Below are 7,258 nucleotides of genomic sequence, written 5' to 3'. Positions count from 1 at the left end.
ACGACCTATATAAGGTGATGTTTATAGTCCAGCACAGCACCTGGCACTCAGCACAGACTAAGCAAACACTCACTCTCCGCTGCCTTTTCTTCCTTCTTCTGGGACCTCAGTGGCCCTGCTTTGACTGAGGGTCCTAGTGTCCTCCTCTGAGAACCCAATAGGTGCTCATCAGTGTTTGTGTCTGTGTGGGGTGCAGCAAGCTGACGTACTTTTTAGTCTGTGCCTTGGAAAAGCATGGCACCAGCCTCCTTGCACCCCCACAACATTGTCCAAGGACCTTTGAGCATGGCGCCTCTGCTTGGCTCTCTTTCCCTTGGCCACTTCGCCGTCTCCTCTGTGTTTCCCAGTGGTCACCTTGGCATAGCCCCATACACAGGTGCTTGCCAGGGTTTGAAACAACTTTCTTCCTTTAAAAAAATTATTAAAAAATTTTTTTAACAAACTAATTTATTTCTCAGCCTCTAAAAGCTGAGCAGCCTCCCTGGTGTGGATGGAGATCCAGCTTCTTAGGCCTCAAACTCAAACTCAAAGTACTGTGGGTCGAAGTAGTGGATGCGGACATAACCATCTTCACCACCGCTGCTGTGGCTCTTGCCATCAGGGTGGAAGGCAATGCCATTGATACATCCAAAGTGGCCCTTGACTCTTCAAAACTCTTCCTCAAAAGCCAAATGGAAGACCCTGGCCTTGAGCTTTCCCACCCTGATGGAGGTTGTCGTTACATCTGTGGCTTCCTGACCACCTTCCAGGACCACGTGGTCATAGTTGGGAGAGAGGGCCGCTGAGTTGACAGGATGATCTGTTCCGAAAGTCTTCTGACATTCAAGACTTGTGGAGTCGAAGAGCTTTACTGCATTGTCCTGGGATGTGGTGACAAACATGGTCATGTCTCTAGACAGCTGAGTGTCGGTGACTTGGCACTGTACAGGTTGAGAGCTCCGTTCTCATGGCCTGTTATGATGCACTAGCCCAGAGGTCGCCTCAGAGGTCCCCCAGACGGCACTGGAGATTTTGAAATCATTGCAGGGGATCTTCACTGCTCACTGCTGTTGATCTGGCTGGGATCCTGTAGGTCAAAGAAGCTTACAAAACACTGGTGCCCCATCTCCTTGTCTGTGGAGAACATGACGGTGTTGCCTCCAAAGTCAAAGCCACAGGTCCGGACGGCTGAGTTGGTCTTGAGTACAGCCAGCAGCTTCCCTGTTTCACAGCTCCAGGGCCCGACAGCTGCTGTCAACTGAACCAGTAAGGATGGGCTTGGTGTCCCAGTCAGCACCTACGTGCCACCCAGCTCTGGTATGGCCCATGTAGGTGCCTAGCCTCTCGCCATTCACAGAATACCACAGGATGGGCCCTTTCTTTATTATTGCTTGCTTTTCCACTTTTGTTGGAAGGTTCTAGAAGGAACACCTTGTACCTTGCCCGCAGGCCCTGAAGAGAACCTGTGCATTGTAGATGTGATACATACAGGAGTTGAATGAGGGAGGGAGGGAAGGAGGGAGGGAGGGGCCTGAGAAGGTGAGGGATCTTGGGCTGCAGAGGCTGTGGAGAGGCAGGCAGGGCGGCAGGGGGAGGGGTTTCCGCCGCCCCAGGCTTCCTCTGCTTCTTCCCAAAGGGCTGGACCTGGCAGTCTGGCCTGGGGGAGTGCAGGAAGTGTTGGCCTATGGGATTAATGGGCAGGAAATCCTCCAGGAGACATCGACTTACAAATCTAGTTCCTCACCACGGGTGTCCTGAAACTCTGTAAGGACTTGGGGGCATAGCTCAGAGTGGAACACTTGCCTCGAGCTGGGGGGAAAAAATCCCACAAAATCTCCAAAATATTTCTTTGAGGGCAAGTGCTTTGTGTGCCAACCAGCGGCTGATGCTGCCACCTGCTGGGCACCCAGGGAATGGGGCTATTAGGGTCACTCATGGACCCCTTCTGGAATTTACAGACAGAAACCGGTACATACCTAAGGCCAGACTTTATTACAGTGATGCTCTGTGTGTCAGGGCCTTAAGGATGCAATGTCTTCATGAGTAACTGGGGTGCTCCTGAACCTGTGTAACAGTACCAGGGGACCCAGGTTCAGGGGAGAGATGGGCATGGCCCATGTGTGGAGAACAGCCAAACCTAGTTCTAATCCAGGTATCTCGGACTCCAAAGTGGGGCTAAGTGGTGTCCTAGGAAAAGGCAGAGGGGAGTGGATAAGGAGGGCAAACAACCTAGCTAGCGCCCGGCTGGCTCCAAGGCAGGCCCGCTCCTGATCTCTCTCTCACAGGTGCTTACTGTCACCAGGCTCTGCCTTCCTAGAGGCATCCCTGGCTTGCTCACTCCACGTCAGTCCTCCAGTACCAAACTGGGAAGTCCAGTCTCATAGGGCGCAGAAGCTAGACAGTGCCTTTCAAGGCGCGTGGAACAGATGACAGCAGGACCAGCCTGGTGCCCGGGGACACAAACAGTCTATTACAAAAAGAAGGCCAGGCTTGAGCCAAGTCGCTACAGCCTATGTGGACCAAATTTGAAAGCAGGTCAGGTTGGAGAGTGGACCAGGACCCCTTCTATGGGGTAGAGGTGGGAGGTGGGGAGGGGGCCTTGAAACAACCACCTGCTGGGGTCAAGGGCGTGGTCTCATACTATCAGGGGATGCCTCCAATGGAGGCCACATTCCTGATATTAGCCAGGCCTGCACTCTCTTCCCGACTCTGCTGTTTCTTGGCTTCATGATCTTAGGCAATCTTGTTTCCCAGCTTGGCCTGCTGGCCACTCCATACAATGGGGTCAGTAGTGTTCCTAACTTGTTTAGGCTCAGCTGAGAACCAGGTGCAAACCTGCACAGAGCCACCAACACACAGTAGGCCCTCCAAGCATGGGACTTGAAGGGGCCCCACCAACTCTCAATAGACTTGCTTCAATGCCTCTTCAAGGCTGAAAAGAAGGCCTTGTGTTGTGATGCTTCTATAGAACTGGGGAAACTGAGTCACTGGGCCAGGAAGTGCCTTAGTCCAGGCTTCAGCCTGAGTCACAGCATAAATGCTGGAAAAGCTCCTCCTCAACCACCTCCGGAAATACCTCATGCCTCTGTGGCTGGCTTCCTCTCTCTCCCTGCCTTGCCAGCCACGCAGATCCTGGCAGGGGCCAACGGAAGTCAGAGCAGGCTCCATTCTAGTGGGGCTGATGTCTTTCTTGAAGACAAGGATCTCCCATGGCTCCCTCGGTGAGGAGCAGGCTCACGGCAGTCAGGGAGGGAGGGCTTTTCTCAGACCTGATGGGTACCTTTGTTCCATTAGCGTCGGCGGTCCCATCCTATAGATGAGAGAACTGAGACTTGATCTGAGGTCATTTGCCCAGGTCCTACAGCTGGGGCAGGCTTGAGTTCACCGCTGCAGCGCCCCGCAGAGAACTCTGAGTGGGCTCCCACCAGGCACCTCACTCCCACAGAGCAGCCTGCCTCAGAGGCTCGGCAGGAAGCCCTTCCCATCCCATCTGCTCAGAACTGGGACAAGCTTTGACGTCAGCACGTCCACATTCCTGCCCTGTAGCCCTGGGTGGGGTGTTGATTTCCTCCCTCCAAGGTTGGTATCGCAAACAGGAAGCTGGGACATGTGGGCAGGCCTGGGCTCAGGGCTTAGGGAGGACAGGGTCTGCATTCCTGACAGCTTCCTTCTAAGAGGTGACCTATGCTCCTGGGAGATCGGGGAGGGTCTATTGTAATGTGGCATAGGGTCGCACTGTCCCCAGGGCTATTCAGAGGCTCTTCATGGACCACACACACTATGCATCTTGGTCCTCAGAATACTGGCATCGGCCGTGGTACTGGGCTTCCGGCTCCTGCTCACTGGAGAACAATACGCTTTGTGGACTGCTGACGCAGGCTGTGGGCTTCGTATGAGTCCTTGAATCACATTTTTCATATACCGTACACAGATTAGACCACTGACATGGTAACAACCTCCCACAGCTGGGGGGTTGGGGTGGGGCAAGGATTTGAACCTGGGAGTGTGGCCCAGAGCTGGTGCCCAGAGCTAACCAGCACAGCATTCGTCTCTTCAGCTCAATCCCCTCAGGTGTAATGCTGGAAAAAATGCACATTTGCTGGCACCTGTTTTGGGCTAATTTCATCCATGGCTCCCTGTTGCCCTGGGGCTCAGACACCACCTCTGAGAAGTCTATGGCCTAGTCTTCGTTGCCCCACATCTAGCTTGATTTCCCCCTTTGATGTACCAAGCTAATCTGATCCCCTAATCCAACTCCTTCGTGGTGCAGAAAGGCAAGGTTTGTACCAGGTCACAAAACCTGGGGGGGGGGGGGGTCTGTCTTCTCTGAAGTCTTTGATGTATGCAGAATGTTAGCGGGCACGGAGTGGCAGGTCCTGTCCAGAGGGCAGCTTCCCAGGTACCACTTTGGAGGGGACAGGCCTCCTGTATGGTGGTCTTCTGGGGGGGGTGAGGACCCTCCAAATCCTTCCCAGACCTCGGGCTGCCTGAGAAACTCAAATGGCCATGGAAACGGAAATGCTTATATGAGGTCTCTAACTGTGGATTTCTGTTCATCCGAGGCCACCAGCCCCGACTTCCCGCAGCAGCTCGACTTGTTCAGAACTTTCCTTGCCATCTGCAGCTAGCCTCATTTTTCCACTCACAGGTGTGTTTCCTCCAGCCCAGAAAGAGCCGGTGCAGAGCAGCGGCTTGCATGGCTGGCTGTGCATCGGGACGCCCTGGCATATGGTCGGGAGACATGGACTGCCTGCCTGGCCCCTGGTCCAGTCTCTGACAAGCCCAGCTGTTGCTGCACCTGTTCTGCTCCACTCTGGCGACCACACTTTGAGAATCACCTGTGTGAAAGAAGCCCCGGGGCAGGTCAGCAATTGGAGAGGCAAAGGGTGGATGGAGTCCTCTAAGCTTCACTAGATGCTGCTGTGGCTCAGCTTTCTTATGCTCCGACATTAAGAACAGCGGGCCACCCACTCTTGGGGTTATAAGGCCTGCAGGGTACACACCAGGGGTGGGAACTCTCCCTGCCGCCCGGCTCTTTCCACAGATGTCTGCTGAGCAAGCACTGTGTTCCTTCTCCCATGTCCCCAGGCTGCAGTTCCTATGGGCAGCATGGATCTTTCCACCCTCTTGAGGGACAGGCTGTCCTCTGCGCATGGACGGCAGGTAGCACGGGAGGGGCCAGGCCCAGGGCTTGGTCTCTAGTTACCCGACTGTGCTGAGCCTCTGGGCCTAGTTTCTGCTCCTGACTGTGGAACCTCTTCAACTCTAGTGGCCTCCATCCCTGGCCCACAGTTACCGTGGTCAGGAAGCCATATGTAAGCGCAGCGTATTGGAATCTCACACTAGCTCACCCTGTCCCACTTGGACTAAGACCCTTGGCTGAGCTCCATGCTGTGTGTGCTATGCTGGTCGATTACTGAGTAACCATCTCGGTGTTCGGATCCGCTGCGCATCCTGACAGTGCTCATGGTAAATGGCCCTTCTTGGACTTAATAATGGGAAGAGATGAGGCCGTGACTTGGAAACCCCACAGAGGGCCGTGAAGTGCTTCCTTCATATAAAAAAGGTGCAATCGTATATACAGTAAGGGGAAGACAACATGAGGTCGCTAAGGCCCCTCAAGAATAAATCCACCTGTGACGCTTCAAAGAAGGAAAAGGGATTTGGGGCTGATCGTGTCGCGCCTCAAATTGCACAAGTCCTGGCCACACTCTGGAGGGCTGGAAAAGGCACACTCAGTGGGAATTTGCACAGCGCGGCTTGCAGTGTGAATTCACTGGCACAGTGAGGGGCTTCCAGCAGGTTGTCACCTGTCAGATTGGGCACAACTGCAAACGAAATCAGCTGGGTGCTTTCCTCCCCCTGTATATGCTCATAGGGTATCAAGTCTCTTCTTGGTAACCTGCTGTCCTTCCTCTGAGTGCCACCAGGTCTCCCCTTCCAGGAAACATGGTCAAATATGAGGCACCAGAGTACGCGAGAAAGTCATATCCAACTCTCCACTCTACTGTGGAGAATGTTCTGACCATTGGCTAGATCTGGGTAGGGGTTTAAAGTTTACAGCCTGTATTGTCCTTGGCTGGTGCCTTAGTTTGAGCGGGACCCCTGGGCCCAAATCTGCCTATCATAATGTTCTACTTGTAGGTTTCTAGGACCCTCTGGATCCTTCTACTTTGCCATTCTCCCATGCTTGTCTCTGTCATAGGGGAGGGGAATAAGGGGGAGAATGGGAGGGAGGGAAGAATGGGATGAGACAAGGGATGGGATAACCATTGAGATGTAATAAGAACAAATTAATAAAATAATATATATCTTGGAAAAAAATAAAATAAAATTTGATGAAAAAAAAAAAAGAAAAGAAATCAGCTGGGTGCTTTCCCGTGTTACAGCACCCTCTGGTGGGCTGAGGGTGTATTGTCAGGGTGACTCCCAACTCTTGCAACTGGACAGAACTGGAGAGGACAGAACTGGTGATGACTGGCAGGGAACAGGGCTGGCATGCAGACGGGAAAGGCGAATTGCAGTCCCTGAGCTGTGACCAGGAAGGCTGCAAAGCGGTGGCCACAGTTTAATGTACCGGGTCAGGAGAGGGTTGGAAGTCATTTGAATGGAGGTGGCTTGTTGTGGCAGAGGTGAGGGTCCCACTGTGAGAGAAATTGCTTGGGAGGTGAGGCAGGGCTGGTTCTGAGAGCCACTCGTATGGCTACCTAGGGGGAGAGCTGGGTCTGAGTGTGGCTCCTAAACTCACGTGCTAGAACTGAGGCCCTAGCATAGCCCCAGCAGAGCTCAGGCCCTGCCCTTGTGAGTGGCTCAGCACCACTACCAATTAATGCCACTGTGGCTGTGTGTGTGTATGTGTGTGTGTGTGTGTGTGTGTGCCCATGTGCAACACATGCACAAGCAAGCAAGTGTGCACCCACCGATTATCATGTCCTTACCAACCAACAGCACTAACAGGCAACACCCAGCAAAGGTTCAGGAGAAGGAATCCACAGTAGCACAGGTGCCATAGCACTCAGGAAGGACTAGTTTGCTAGTGACCAGTGGCACACTGCAGCAGCAACAGGCAACATATGGTAAACCGTCTGCTCATGAGCTGCTCAAAGACAAAAAGCAATTCACACCCAGAGTTGATGAGAATGTGGGTGAGTGGGTACTGCTACGTTGCTGGAGATGGTGTAAGCTGTTTCAGTCTTTTGTGGAATGCTTAGTACCTCTTAGATGTTCTCAGTGTGTGTGTGTGTGTGTGTGTGTGTGTGTGTGTGTGTGTGTGTGTGTT

General features: G+C 53.3%; 1 pseudogene across 1 annotated transcript; it reads right to left on the bottom strand.

Moving 5' to 3' along the window:
• Positions 1-429: 429 nt before the first annotated feature.
• On the bottom strand, positions 430-1,761 carry LOC311586288 (eukaryotic translation initiation factor 3 subunit I-like; annotated as a pseudogene). Its single transcript has 2 exons — positions 1,741-1,761; positions 430-1,397 (listed from the first exon to the last, which is right to left on the bottom strand). The product of its transcript is annotated as a eukaryotic translation initiation factor 3 subunit I-like (transcript).
• Between the last annotated feature and the right edge of the window lie 5,497 nt (positions 1,762-7,258).

This window comes from Acomys minous (assembly GCF_964271855.1).
Source record: "Acomys minous genome assembly, chromosome: 16".
Taxonomy (NCBI): domain Eukaryota; kingdom Metazoa; phylum Chordata; class Mammalia; order Rodentia; family Muridae; genus Acomys; species Acomys minous.
The sequence above is the reverse complement of the archived record's forward strand: the minus strand, read 5'-3'. Positions and strand labels throughout refer to the sequence as shown.